A 15,343-nucleotide genomic window follows, 5' to 3' on the forward strand; every position below is an offset into this window, starting at 1 on the left:
AAGTTCTGTAACTACACACTTTTTTCCCTCTTTTTGGTTTGTAGTTGTCTTCATTTGTCAATTGATGTTTCTGGTTTCCTGTTTACAATCTTGTAGGCTTATTTACTTTGGATACTTCCATAACTGGGTTGGTTTCTGGGTTATGTCATCATGTGTGTTAATTGTCAGTTGTTGTTTGCTGTTGTTGGTTCTCTGTCCAAAGGATTCCCTTTGGCATCTCTTGTAGGGCTAGTCTGGTTTTAACAAATTCCCTTAATTTCTGCTTATCTAGAAATGTCCTAATTTCACCATCATATTTGGGGGACAATTTTGTCAGGTATATAATTCTTGATTGGAAATTTTTCTCTTTCAGGGTTTTATATATACCATCTGTGGTGGTTATGTTTTTGTGTCAACTTGGCTAGGTCTGGTTGAGTGGCTGGGCAGCTGGATGTAGTATTCCCCATGATGAGACTGGGAATCAACTCCATGGTGGAATCTACTGTGAGCAGCTAAGTAGCTGCCTTTGGGTATGTAATCTGCTTCCCGTATATAAGCAGGAGCTTTGGGAATGGTCTCTAGCCTATAGCATACTTGGATCCTGCATGTAGCCATGTCGTTGCTCAGCAGCCTGCTATGCTCTGCCGACCTTGGGACTTACAATGTACTTAAGTTAATGGCCTGCTGTGTGGTTTGGTAACATCAGGACTGTGCCTTTCTACTTGTCAACCTTGGGTTTTTCAGCCTCAGCAGCCAGCAGCTGTCTGAGTGAAGAAATGCCTCTAGCTCCAGTGGGCCAGGAGCAGGAGGCAGAGCAAGACCCCAAAGTTGAGGGGCTTTCACCCAGCCCCTGGCCCTTGAACTTGGACTTAAAGCCTCCAAATTGTAAGAATAAACTCCTATTTGTTAGGCCCATCCTATTTGTGGCATATATTTTTGTTAGAGCAGCACTAGGTAACCAGAACACCATCCCATTGTCTTCTCACCTGCATGGTTTCTGCTCAGAAATCTGAGCTTAGTCTTATTGGTTGCCCCTTATAGATAACTTTTCATTTTTCCCGTGCTCCTATCAGGATTCTTTCTCTGTCCTTGATTTTGGTGAATTTGATGACAATATGCCTTGGTGACTTTCTTTTGGGGTCTAGCCAGGTTGAGATTCATTGAACTTCTTGAATGGATATATTCTCATCTTTCACCATACCAGGGAAATTGTCTTCCAACAAGTCTTCAAAAATTTTCTCTGTGGTTTTATGTATCTCTTCCTGTTCTAGAATTCCGATTACACATAGGTTATTTCTTTTGATGGTATCTCACATGAACCTTAGGATTTCTTCATTTTCTTTTAGTCTTTTTTCTGATTGATCACTTTCCAAAGAAGTGTTGAGGTGTTTGTCTTCAATCTCACTAATTCTGCCTTCCATTGATTGAATTCTACTCCTTTGCCCAATCAATGTATTACCTTTTTCTGAAAATTTAGTATTAGTCTTCTGGATTTCTGTCTGTAGATTTTGTATCATTTCTAATTTTCCTTTATTTTGTCATTTTGTTCTTGTATTGTCTTTCAAAATTGTTCTAGGGTTTTATCTGTGTTTTCCTCCATTTTATCAGCATTTTCCTTGATCTGTCTCTCAATCTGTTGAAGGTACCTAAATGTAATTTTTTTGAATTCCTTATCAAGGAGTTCCAACGCTGCTTCTTCCTCATGGATGAGTTCTGGGTCTATATCCTGGTCCCTTATTTCTCCTGGTTCATCTTGCTTCTTTGTGTGGACTGTGATGCTCTGTTGTCTCCGAGGCATTGTGATGTTTTCGTGTTTATATTTAATTGGTGATTGTATGTTGGAGTGACTTGCCCATGATTTTCATTTTCTTTGTTTTGTTTGGATGTTATCTACATAAGTAGGGTACTGTGCTCCTCTATTTGCTAGTTGGCAGCATTTGTACACTCACCACCTGTCTCCTTTCCTGTTGTCAGCCTCCTGTATGTCCCTGCTATCCTTGGCAAACAGAGCCTATTCTTAGGTCCTGTTTTCATTCAGGTTTTTCTACTAGTTGGTGCCTAATCCACTTCTGTACACTTCCTTTCAAAGCTCAGGGCTCCAGGATTATCTTCTGTATCTCTCAATTGGTTTCTCTTTTCTTTGTTGAAGAAGGTCTGTGGAGCTTGTCTGCCTATTCTGCCATCTTCATTTTTTCTTTATTATTCTTTTACTCTTAGTCTTTTCTCTCATTCCTCCCTACCCAGATACTGTGTGTGTGTGTGGGGGGGGGGGTCTCCTTTTCTCATCTTTTTTTTTTTGTCTTTTTTAAATATAGTTTTAAAATTTTTCTTATCATTTATTGCCTTTCTTTTTTGGGGGTGGGGGAGGTGGAATTATTCCTGTTTATGCAGTTTAAGTAGTTGGTCTCTTGTTTTTGTTTTTTTTTTAATGTTTTATTTTATTTTATTTTTTTGTCCAGCTGAATGGGAGACAACAACCATTCCCACACAACCCAACCATACCAACATCTACTGCAGCCCCACCCACTGAGTAAGGGCCACCACTTGCTTTTGCACCAACTGACCAAAGATGGATGGCAGCCAATACCAGCTCAAGTCACCCTTAACTGCTCTTTGCAAACAGCTAATAGAGATCTGTGCACACACTTTCATTCTCTCTAAGTGCTACTAACTAGCAAATAGAGGAACATAGTACCCTACTCACACAGATATATCAAAGCAAAATAAAGGGAAAAAAAAATCTTGGGTGAATCACACCAACATACAACCATAAACTAAACATAAACACAACACCACCGCAATGTCTCGGAGACAACAGACCATCACAGTCCCCAAAAAGAAGCAAGATAAAGTAGTAGAAACAAAGGACCAGGATACAAACCCAAAAAACATCCCTGAGGAAGAAGCAGCACTGGACCATCCAGATAAGGAATTCAGAAAGATTATATTTGGATACCTTCTACGGATTGAGAGACAAATCAAGGAAAATATTGACAATATTAAGGAGAACACAGATGAAACTGTGGAACCATTTAGGAAAACAATACAAGAACAAATTGACAAAATAAACAAAAAATTAAAAACAATACAAAAACAACAAATAGAAATCCAGAAGATTAATACTAAGATTTCAGAAATAGGTAACACATTGAATGTGCAAAGGAGTAGAATCAAATCACTGGAAAACAGACTTAATGAGCTTGATGAGAAATACCTCAATACTGCTTTGTTTAGGGATCAATCAGAAAAAAAGATAAAAACAGAATGAAGAAAGCCTAAAATTCATATGGGATGCCATCAGGAGGAATAACCTACATGTAATTGGAATTCCAGAACAGGAAGAGGCAAATGAAACAACAGAGAAAATTGTCAAAGATTTGTTGGAAGAGAAGTTCCCTTAATATGATGAAAAGCAAGAATATATCCATTCAAGAAGTTCAACAAAGCCCAAACAAGACAGACTCTGTGGTGGTTAGTCTATGTGTCAACTTGGCTGGGCTTGGTTGAGTGGCTGGGCAGCTGAATGTAGTATTATACCCCATGATGAGACTGATAATCAACTCCATGGTGAAATCTACTCTGAGCAGCTGAATAGCTGCCTTAGGGATGTGGTCTGCTTCCTGTATATAAGGAGAAGCCTTGGGGAATGGTCTCTAGCTATGGCACACTGGAACCCTGCATGTAGCCATGTTGTTTTTAGTAGCCTACCATGCTTTGCTGACCTTGGGACTTTCAGTGGATTTGAATTAATGGCCTGCCATGTGGTTTAGTAACACCTGGACTATGTCTCTTTACTTGTCAACCTTGGGCTTGTCAGTCTCAGCAGCCAGTAGCTGTCAGAGTGAAGAAAAGCCTCTAGCTACAGTGCACCAGGAGCAGGAGGCAGAACTGAAGCCTAAGGTTGAGGGGCTTTCACCCAGGTCCTAGAGCCTGGCACTTTGAACTTGGACTTAAAGCCTCCAAGCTGTAAAAGAATAAACTCCTGTTTGTTCAAGCATCCCATTTGTAGTAGATTCCTGTCAGAGGGGCATTAGGTAACCAGAACAGACACTAAAAGAAAATTACCGAGACATACCATCAACAAACACACAAAAACCGAAGATAAAGAAACAATTCGGAAAGCAGCATGGGAAAAATAAAAAGTTACCTACTTTACTTCAGTACGAATTGCTCCTCAACATTAAAAAAAAAAAAAAAAATCCTCACAACTGCTCCAATAAGCAACATCATGATAAATGGAGAAAATACTGACATTGTCAGGGATTTCATTTTGCTTGATTTCACAATCAACACCCACGGAAGCAGTAGTCAAGAAATCAGATATCGAATTGCACTGGGCAAATCTGTTGCAAAAGACCTCTTTAAGCTGTTAAGGAGCAAAGATGTCACTTTGAAGACTAAGATACACCTAACCCAAGCCATGGTATTTTCAATCACCTCATACACAAGTGAAAGCCAGATGATGAATAAAGAAGACCAAAGAAGAGTTGATGGGTTTGAATTGTGGTATAGGGGAAGAATACTGAAAATGCCATGGACAGCCTGAAGAACAAGTAAATCTGTCCTTGAGGAAGCAGAGCTGGAATGCTCTTTGGAAGGGAAAATGGCTAGACTGCATCTCACCTACTTTGGTCATGTAGTCAGAAGGAACCATTCCTTGAAGAAGGATACCATGCTTGGTAAAGGAGAGAGTCAGTAAAAAATGGGAAGACCCTCAATGAGGTGGATTGACACAGTGCTGCAATGATGGGCTGAAGCACAGCAAGGATTGTGAGGATGGTGCAGGACTAGGCAGTGTTTCGTTCTGTTGTACACAGGGTCACTATGAGTTGGAGCTGACTCAATGACCTAACAACAATAACAACAGCATTTCCAGGTCTAGGAATAAATCCTACAGTGATAGCAGCATAAAGATACAACACATGGTTTATAATAGAATTTGGAACTCTTAAATATTATAAAATGGGATCCTACACTGCTAGGAGGAGGTAGCTGCTGGGATCCAGGTGAGGGGAGGAAACCCAGCCACAGCACACAAGCAGCAAGGTGGGAAAGTGGGGGAAAGGAGAGGAAAAAGCCCAGGGCAACAGAGTCAGAGTGAAGAGTCAACTGCAGGGATCCAGGTAAGGAGAGGTTGGAGAGGTTCCAAACAGCTAAGGGAAACAACCTTGTCTGTCAATTTGTTGTACTGTGGTGGCGTGTTGCTGTGAGTCTTGAGGCTGTGCCACCAGTGTTTCAAACGCAGCAGGATGCACATGGTGCACAGGTTTCAACACAGCTTGCAAACTGAGACAGACAAGGAAAAAGGAAGAGGCCATCCACTTCTCAAAGAATTGGCCAGGGAAAATCTTATGAAAAGCAGAGAAACACTGTCTGATACATTACTGCACAACTTTATGAATAGCCCAAAATCATTGTCCAATACAGAGGAGGAGGATGAGTCACTTAGATTAGAAGGTTCTCAAAATACGACTAGAAAAGAGCTGCATCATCAGAGTAAAACCAGATTTACTGATATGGATAAGGTAAAGCTCACAAGACCTCCATTTGCTGATGTAGCATGACTCAAATTGAGGAGAAACAGCTGCAAACATCCATTTATAATCAGAACATGGAATGTACAAAGTATGAATCTAGGAAAATTGGAAGTTGTCAAAAATGAAATGGAACAAATAAAGATTGATATCCTAGGCATTAGTGAGCTGGTTTTGGCCATATTGAATCAGACAACCATATGATCTACTATCCCGGGAACTTGAAGAAGAATGGCATGGCATTCATCATTGCAAAGGATGTTTCAAGATCTGTCCTGAAGTACAATGCTGTCAGTGATAGGATAATATCCATAAACCTACAAGGAAGACCAATTAATAAGACTAGTATTCAAATTTATGCAACAACCACCAAAGCCAAAGATGAGGAAATTGAAGATTTTTATCAACTTCTACAGTCTGAAATTGACCGAACATGCAATCAGGATGTGTTAATTATCACTGGTGACTGGAGTGCAAAAGTTGGAAACAAAGAAGAATCACCACACTATTGTTGTTGTTGGGTGCTAACCAGATGGTTCTAACTCATAATGACCCTACGTACAACTGAACAAAACACTGCCCAGTCCAGCATCATCCTCACAATCGTTGCTGTTTGATTCCATTGTTGCAGCCACAGTGTCAGTTTACCTCCTTGAGGGTCTTCCTCTTTTTTGTTTACCTTCTACTTTACCAAGAGTGATGTCTTTCTTTAGGGACTGGTCCCTCCTGATAACATGACCAAGTGTTGGAGATGAAGTCTCACCATCCTCACTTCTAAGAAGCATTCTGGCTGTACTTCTTCCAGGACAGATCAGTTTGTTATTTTGGCAGTCCATGGTATATTCAGTAATCTTTACCAACGTCATAATTCACATGTATCAATTCTTCTTTGGTCTTCCTTATTCACTATCTGGCTTTCACATGCATATGAGGTGACTGAAAATACCATGGATTGGGTCAGGTGCATCTTAGTCTTCAAAGTGACGTCTTTGCTTTGTAACATTTTAAATAGATCTTTTGCAGCAGACTTGCCCAGTGAAATAACGTTGTTTAACTTGTTGACTGCTGCTTCTGTAGGCATTGATTGTGGCAAGTAAAATAAAATCCTTGACAATATCAATCTTTTCTCCATTTATCTTGATATTGCTTATTGGCCCAGTTGTGAAAATTTTTTTCTTTATATTGAAATGTAATCCATACTGAAGGTTGTAATCTTTGATCTTCATCAGTAAATATTTCAATTTCTGTTCCCTTTTAGCAAGCAAAGCTGTGTCTTCTGCGTGTTGCGGATTGTTTGTGACTCTTGCTCAACTCCTTATCCCATGTTCTTCCTCAGTCCAGATTCACAGGTTTTGGCTCAGTATATAGATTGAATAATTATGGTGAATGGAGCCCTGGTGGTGTAGTGGTTAAAGAATTCAGCTGCTAACCAAAAGGTTAGAGGTTCAAACCCACCAGCTGCTCTGTGGGACAAAGATGAGGCAGTGTGCTTCTTTAATGATGTATAGTCTTGGAATCCCTATGGGGCAGTTCTATTCTGTCCTATAGGGTTGCTTTGAGTTAGAGTTGATTTGATGGAGTGTTTTTGTTTTATTTTGTTTTGTTTTTAAGTATAGTGAAAAAATACAACATACACCTTTCCTGATTTTAAATCATGCCATATCCCTTTGCTCTGTTCAAATGATTGTCACTTGGTCCATGTACAGTTTCCTCATGAGAACTGAAGTATCCTAGAATTCCCATTCTTTACAATGTTATCCATAATTTGCTATGATCCACACAGCTGAATGCCTTTGCATAGTCAATAAAACACAGTTAAACATCTTTCTGGTATTCTCTGATTTCAGCCAAGGTCCATCTGACATCAGCAATGATTTCCCTTGTTACCCATCTTGTTCTGAATCTGTCTTGAATTTCTAGTGGACAAAGAAGACAGAAAATATGAAAATGGATGTCAGATCTTGGACATGTTTAGACTAGCTAAAGCAAATGGAAGAAATGATTTGGGGTCAGTGATGGCAAGCATTGATCTACAGGTGGCTAGAAGGGTGGACAGGCTGAATGATCTGGTATGTCTAGGCAGGGGGGAGTGTGCCCATGACCATGTATAGGGTTGGCAGACAAAGTTTCTAAAAGTGTATTTGTATGTGCTATAAGAATGTCCAGGTGTATAGTAAAGCTGACAAGGGACAAAGTTGTTATGACTTCTTGGCCATAGCCAGCTACCTAGAGGGAGCAAGTAGTTGGACTTTTGGGCTCAGGACCATGGTCACAGGAGACATCAAGCTCAATTGATATAACTTACTATACAAAAACATTATTCCACATCCTACTTTGGTGAGTACCAACTAGTATCTTAAAAGCTCACAAGAGGCCATCTAGATGCAATGATGGGTCTTTCCGCATCCAGAGCAAAGAAGAATGAAGAAAACCAAAGATGCATGGAAACAATTAGTCCAAGGGACATGTAGACCACGTGATCCTCAGCCTATATGACCATGAGACCAGAAGAAGTAGATGGTGCCCTGCTACCACTGCCAACCACTCAGAGGGGGATGGGTGGAGGAGATCCTGGATAGAGTGTGAAAGCAATGTGAAATAAATCCTCAAATCATGAAAAAAAAAAAAAAAAGTAGATACACTACTTAGAGTGATCAATTATGGGAGAACAGAAAGGTAGTGTTTGCACAGAGAGAAAGTTCGGGGGGCAGAGTGCATGGGAGGGAGGGACACAGGGAAGAGGTAACTACAGGGAGGAAGTGAGAAGAAAGCTGTTACACTGTGGGGAATTGCAGTCAATGTCATGAGACAAAATGTGTATGAACTGCTGTATGGAAAATGAATTTGCTCTGTAAACTTTCACCCAATCACAATAAAATTTAAAAAGAAAAAGAAAAAAAAGAAAGAAAGAATGAATGAATGAATTAAAGAGCTGAACAGATTTCAAGATTTCAAAGGGTGGCTCAAGAAGACAAAGTAAAGTATTATAACAAATTGTATAAAGACCTGAAGTTAAAAAATCAAAAGGGCATAATATGCTCAGCATTTCTCAAGCTGAAAAAACTGAAGAAAAAAATTCAAGCTTCAAGTTGCAATACTGAAGGATTCTATAGGTAAAGTTTGAATGACATAAAAAGCATCAAAAGAAAATGAAAGGAATACACAAAGTCACTGTGCCTAAAATAATGGGTTGATGTTCAACCATTTCAGGAGACAGTATATGATCAAAAATTGATGGTATTGAAGGAAGAAGTCCAAGCTGCATGCTAAGGCATTGGCGAAAAACAAGGCTCCAAGAATTGACAGAGTACCAACTGAGATGTTTCAACAAACAGATGAGCAGTGGAAATGCTCACTTATCTATGTCAAGAAATTTGGAAGACAGCTATCTGGCCAATCAACTGCAAGTGATCCATATCTGTGCCTATTCCAAAGAAAGGTGATCCAACGGAATGCAGAATATCAGTATTATCACACACAAGTAAAATATTGATAAAAATAATTTTAAAATGCTGGTACCAATACATAGACAAGGAACTGCCAGAAATGCAAGCTGGATTCAGAAGAGGACGTGACTGCCTCTTAACTTTCATGTAATATAAAGTTGAAACACCACTTGAAATTACATTACAATCTGCTGTTGTGATCTTGTATCATCACTGATTCTGATTCATCGCAACCCTATTTGACAGAGTAGAACTGCCCACAGGGTTTCCTAGCCTATAATCTTTATGGCAGCAGATTGCCAGGTCTTTTCTCTCACAGAGCAGCTGCGATTCAAATGTCTAATCCTTCAATTAGTAGCCAAGTGCTTAACTATTGCACCAGAGATCCTTCTTACAGTGTTGTTGTTGTTGTTGTTGTTGTTATGTGCCGTCGAGTCAGACCCAACTCATAGCGATCCCTCCTTTGGTTTCCGAGGCAGTATCACTACGGAAGTAGATTGCCCCATCTTCCTTCCAAGGAGTGGCTGGTGGGTTTGAACTGCCAGCCCTCGGGTTAGCAGTCAAGTGCCTTACGCAAAGTGTAGAACCAGAAATTCAATTGCCTATGCCATTATATTAATCTTCATTAAAAAATCTCTTTTACCCAACTAAAGCATAATTGCAGGCCAGCCACCCACCTTTGCAAAAGGTAATATGGTAAGCTTCTTTCCTGTTTGTTCATTCCTCCCACATTCTCAGGTGCTATTCCTGACCCCTGTAAGTTGGAAGACTAGGAGGAAAGTAAGGAAAGGGAAGCAGAAAGTCCTTTCTTGACTGCAACTATTTTGAGACGGCTCTGCTCTCTCTGCTTTTGGCAGATGTTTAAAGCTGAGTCATTCTTAAAGATGGCTTCATGAATTCTTTAAAGACTATTCTGGTAGACCCCTCTAATCGCCACTTGCAAGATATGGACCTGCATTCTCTTCCTAAAGCTGCTGATCCACCCTTAGTTGCTGCTGGAAACAAGAGCCCACTTCCCAGGGTCTGTTGGAGATCCATCATCTTTACCAGCAATCTCTTGGAAAAATTTTCTGCTATGCAAAATTATACATTTTCCTTAATATTTAAGTTAATTGAGTCATGGTTTTAAGTTATCTGTAGCCAAACATACATTTATTGATATAATTATATGAGATAAATTTTATTTTTATCTTCCTGGTGTCCTCCTCAGCATGTATTCGACTTTTGCTATTTTGTTTGTTTTAGTTCTCTTTAGAAAATTTTAGTGGGTCTTGTCTGGAGGTTCTAAACTGAGTGCCTTCTGAGTCTCAGACAAAGGACTTCTTAACCAGCAAGAACATTGAGAAGACTAACGAATTGATTGTGATTATGAATAAAAATTATAATAAAGATTTAAAAAAAAAAAAGGTTATTCGAGCTTTATCCCAATACCAACCAAGGGCAAAGTTCCTAGACTTTTTTCCTTAAACCCTCCTAAATAGGTTTCCTCTGAGACTGATAGATTTTTATTTTGACTGTATTTTAGAAATTAGATGCAATACCCATGTTTTAAACAGTAACTATAATATGTCTGCCACACAAAAACTGACAATAAACTGAAAAAAAAAGTAAAACAAAGCACACTAGTTCTATATCCAACAGCATGCTAAACTAAAGATACAGTGAACTAATTTGAATCCAAATATAAGCACTATTTTTAGAAGTCTGATTAATTTTGTAAGTAACATTTAAAAGATTTTTTAAATTGTGTAAGTAAAATTTAAAAGATTTTAAAAATATCAAATATCCTTTCCTTTTTATAGTTATTTATACATAGACACCTGTCATTTAAATTTTTTTAAGAGCTTGTTTTACATTCAACGTCACACATACATTTAGTTCCATTCCCCATTTACCACGTCCAACCCTAACCCAGTGTCCTCCCCTCCATACCCTGAAACCCTCCCCCTGTGCCCCTCCTAATTATGCACTCCTATTTGTCCTGCATTTCCTCAGTTTGAATGTTGGTTTTCTGGTGTCCCATGGTCTATTGCTCTAAGGGATGTATTACCATTGAGTAATGCGTGGGTTCAGCATCCTGGGTTAAGTGGTCGGTGTGCACATCTTGTTATCTATTGGGCTGACAGCCCACCCCTAGGGGTGAGTTTTATTCCAGGCGCCGAATGTATTTCAGGGCCATAGTATTGAGAGTCTCACCAGATTTCATCTGACCAGTAATTCTGGTCATTATTGAGTTTTTGGATTTTGTTCCACGTTTTCCCTCCCACTCTATCCAGGATCTCCAGATTTGATCCTTTCCTGAGTGGTTGGCTATAATTTAAAATTTTTAACATAAATGGAATCATAGTAAATGGATTGTTCTGTGATGTGCATTTTTAGGTAATAATTTGCTTTTAAATTTTTGCCAAGTCAATATATAGAGCCAATTTAACAACTGCATAATATTCAATTATATGAATATTCAATCATATCTATTAATAGATGTTTAGATTCCTTCCAATTTTTAGTTATTACAGTGTTGCAATGGACAATAAACATTCCTTTATTCCTGTCTTTCTGTAGCATTTTAAAAAAATCAATTGAAACAGTATGTATACCTGGAACAACAAAATGGTCTCAGAAGCACTACCATATGTTTGTTTAAAGTTCTTGCTTTAATTACATATAGAGAATTGTCTGACAGATTAGTAATAATATATCATTTGAACAAAAAGATCACTGCCTGCGTATGGGTATTACTTAAAATAGTGTGCTTAATCAGTGTGTCTTGTAGCTCAAAATGGAACCGCAACATACAGGTTCATGAGCTGACTAATCAAAATGGGAATGCAAGCTGACTTGGTGTGGTGTGTTAGATCACATTTCCTTCCTTTCTGCTTTCTTTCTCTCCTGCCACAATTGTGTACATCTGTAACCATTTATTAAATATTTTAAAATATGCTTTTCAAGTCTTGGTACTTCTATTATGCACTGAGGCTTATCTGTGTAATTATTATAGATGGACAACCCAAAGAAGTGTTTCTAATTTAAAAATCCCATTAGAAGACCAAAAGATCAGTTTTGAAAAGTGCTCCTCTTTTAAGCAGTTACAGATTTACACTTGCTAAACTATGTTTCATTACAAGGGAAGACTTACATTATGTTTTTGTTGCCTGAAACAAAACTCTACCAGCTTTTAATGTTATCATGTCATCTATAAATAGATTTTCTTAATCAGCAGAAATTTGATAAGTTTTATACAAGGTATCAAATATTCCTGTGGTACACAGGTCAACAAACAAAACCAACAACGACACCAAATCTCCCTCACATATTATGGTCTGCATTAGCAGTAATTCTTAGTTTGGCAACCTTAGAAGAATATTGTAATAGAATCAAGGTCTAAAGGCATCAGAGGGTATTTTTAGACTACTGTGAGGACATGATCTGCTCTTTTTAGGTGTGGATTTCATGTATTAAAATTCAATAACCAGTTGCCCCCCCCAAACTCCATAATGGCCTTAAGGCAAAAAGCATAATGAAAAATGTTATGGGGTCCCAAATAATAACAAATGATACATTTTAATTTTAAATTCAATATCACTTCTAATAGTTACTTAACTCCTTTACTGTGTGTCCTAGGTCTTACTAGGCAGTCAGTTGCAAAAGGCTAGGGTACGGTGTAAGAATCCATAAAAAACATTAAGTCATTCATTTCCAGTTAGCACAAATGCCCGGTTAGTTATCAGTGGAATGCAACAATAGGTAACATTCCTTGTACATGTGTAAGGAACTTTTGTTAAACTTTCTTGCCAGGTGGAATTTAGTTTAAGCACACTAAATAAAGAAAACTTTCATAGGCTTTGTAAGTAGACTTCTTAGAAGATTATAAAACTGGCTGTCTCTCAGTTGAGTCTTTTTTTAAATCTTAAGTTAATTATACACCCTCAGAGTTTTCATTCTAACATCCACAGCTAGCTGCTGTGTTCATACTTGAACTGCATATTGTTTCAAAAATTAGTGAGCTAGAATTAAGTCTGAGTTTGCATCTGCAAAGGCACTTAAAAAATTAAGAATTTTTTTGATGCATTAGTAAATCTGGACGAGATTCCCATTCTGATTCTGGTTCATTCTAAATAATTCTGGGAAATGGTTACAGTATTTTATACCAGAGTGATTTACAAATCATAAGTGTTTGTTTTTTCCAAATTCTAAATGTAGTATTCCAACAACATTCAAATTTTTGAAATGTGTTTAAAATTATTTTATTAATCACACTGGAAAAATAAATGATTATTATCAGCTCTTAATTTTGGAGCATATTTAACTTCTTTGGTTCCTGCTCAGTGATGATACAGCAACTGAACGGTGGAAGTTTCATTTATTATTCATTGTCTATGACCAAAGTTTGCCAAATATTCATCACTAACCCCTCGGCTGCTTCTGTTTTACGGTTGAATAACTTGCCCAAGCTCACATAACATGTTGGTAACAAATCAGAATTCTAGAACTGTCAGGATTTGACTTAACCTGCCAAATGATCTTAGACTACCAGGACAGTGACTGAAGCCAGGAATGAATCGTAGCTGGTGCACAGAGCAGCTTGTTATATTTAGCATTTTTTAAATGCCTGCACCTAAGAGGGGAAAAAAGGGCAAAGTATCTCAACAGAAAAAGAAATACAAATGTCCAAGTAACATTATAAAAATATGTATACCCTCACTAAAAACTAAAGAAAAGTAAATATACTTATAAGTCCGAAAAGATAAATACCAGTTGATAGCAGTTACTTTGGGAAATAGGATTGTAGAAGAAAAGATTGATTTTTAAATTTAGACATTTTTGTATTGTTTATGTTTATGTTTGTTACAACTAATAAGTATATATTCAACAAATGTTTATTGAACATTTATCAAGTGCCAAGCATTCCTGAAGGTATTTAAAATACCTTTTGTTTTGAACAAAACAAAAATTCCAGTTGCCATGGGACTTACATTCAGTTTCTGTAACACAGGAGTTAAAAAAAAAAAAAAAAACTGAGACACCTTTAATTCAAGCTTAGTTCAAACAACTTTTTTCTTCAGAAAAAAATCAAGAGTGAGCCCCTTTCCAAGCAATATAAGTTACAGTGAATTGTTTTGTTTTGTTTTTTCCTTATAGTGACTGGAAGAATAAAACTCAGGTAAAGGTGGAAAGAGACAAAAAAAAAAAAAAAAAAAGTGATAGATAATATCACAATATACAAACAATATATAAATCATCTTTATCTCCAATACCAGTCTTGTTTCAGGACTTCATGAAGTTATCTAAAAAATGATCACAAGACTTAAAGTAGAATTGGGGTTAGGGTTTATATTTGTAATAGAAGATGGCTCCTGTAGCACATTTGAGATAGCTTTTCTTTCTGTAATTTAGGTGTCAGATGACAGAAGGAGGAAGAAATCTGTGAAGGGAATGAGTCTAACAAAATCCAGTCTGAATTGGAGATTGAATCTTTGCCCAACTGGTTCGGCTAATTTGCTGAACAAGGTGTTTTAACTATTTCAGAGAAGGGCCATTTATTGCAGTGCAGCTGAACAGACCAAGGCATCAGGTGATTGCATCAAAATTTCCCTTCATTAAAAAATTGATTCCCCTCTTACAGATATGATTCATATTTCTGATTTAATATTTTCCATTACCAAAAAAGTGGCTTACAATGTTCCACACTTAGAAGATACTAATTTTTATTTATGAGCACACAACATTTTCAAATATCTTTCAGATAGAAATCACTGAAAGCCATGATGTGGTTACAATCAAGTTTCATTTCCAGCTTTCTTAAATTATATTTGAAGAATTTTTCTGCTACATGATGCATTTTATGTGAGTTTAATTTTGGATTCCACAATAGTTTTCAAAAGTGCTAAATATACCTTGTACTATGTCAGTCATGTTGATGAGAACACTAATTCAAAAGTACTCACCTACCCTATTAAAAAGGAGCTCTGGAAGCATAGTGCCTCAAGCATTGATTGTGAACCAGAAGGTTGGCCTTTCAAACCCACCAGACACTTTGCAGAAGGAAGACTGGGCAATCTACTTCCATAAAGATTTAGGAGTTCTAGTGGCCTAGTGTAGTGGCACTGAACAAAAAAATGGAAAGCAACCACTGTTGAGGTTGTGGAGAAACTGGGACACTCATCCTTTCTTGGTGGAAACGTACCAGTGCAACTGCTGTGGAAAACAGGTTGGCTATTCCTCAAAAGGCTGAACATAGATCTACCCTATGGCCCAGGAACGCAAACAGAAACCTGTATGCCAATGTTCATTGCAGGACTTTTCACAAAAGCCAAAAGATGGAAACAGAGGATTGTGTAAGGTACAGTATGAGTCCTGGGCACCACTTAAAGCGGGGGGGGGGGG

Source organism: Orycteropus afer, unplaced genomic scaffold, assembly GCF_000298275.1.
Source record: "Orycteropus afer afer isolate SDZICR_OR568_19922 unplaced genomic scaffold, OryAfe1.0 scaffold00032, whole genome shotgun sequence".
NCBI lineage: Eukaryota > Metazoa > Chordata > Mammalia > Tubulidentata > Orycteropodidae > Orycteropus > Orycteropus afer.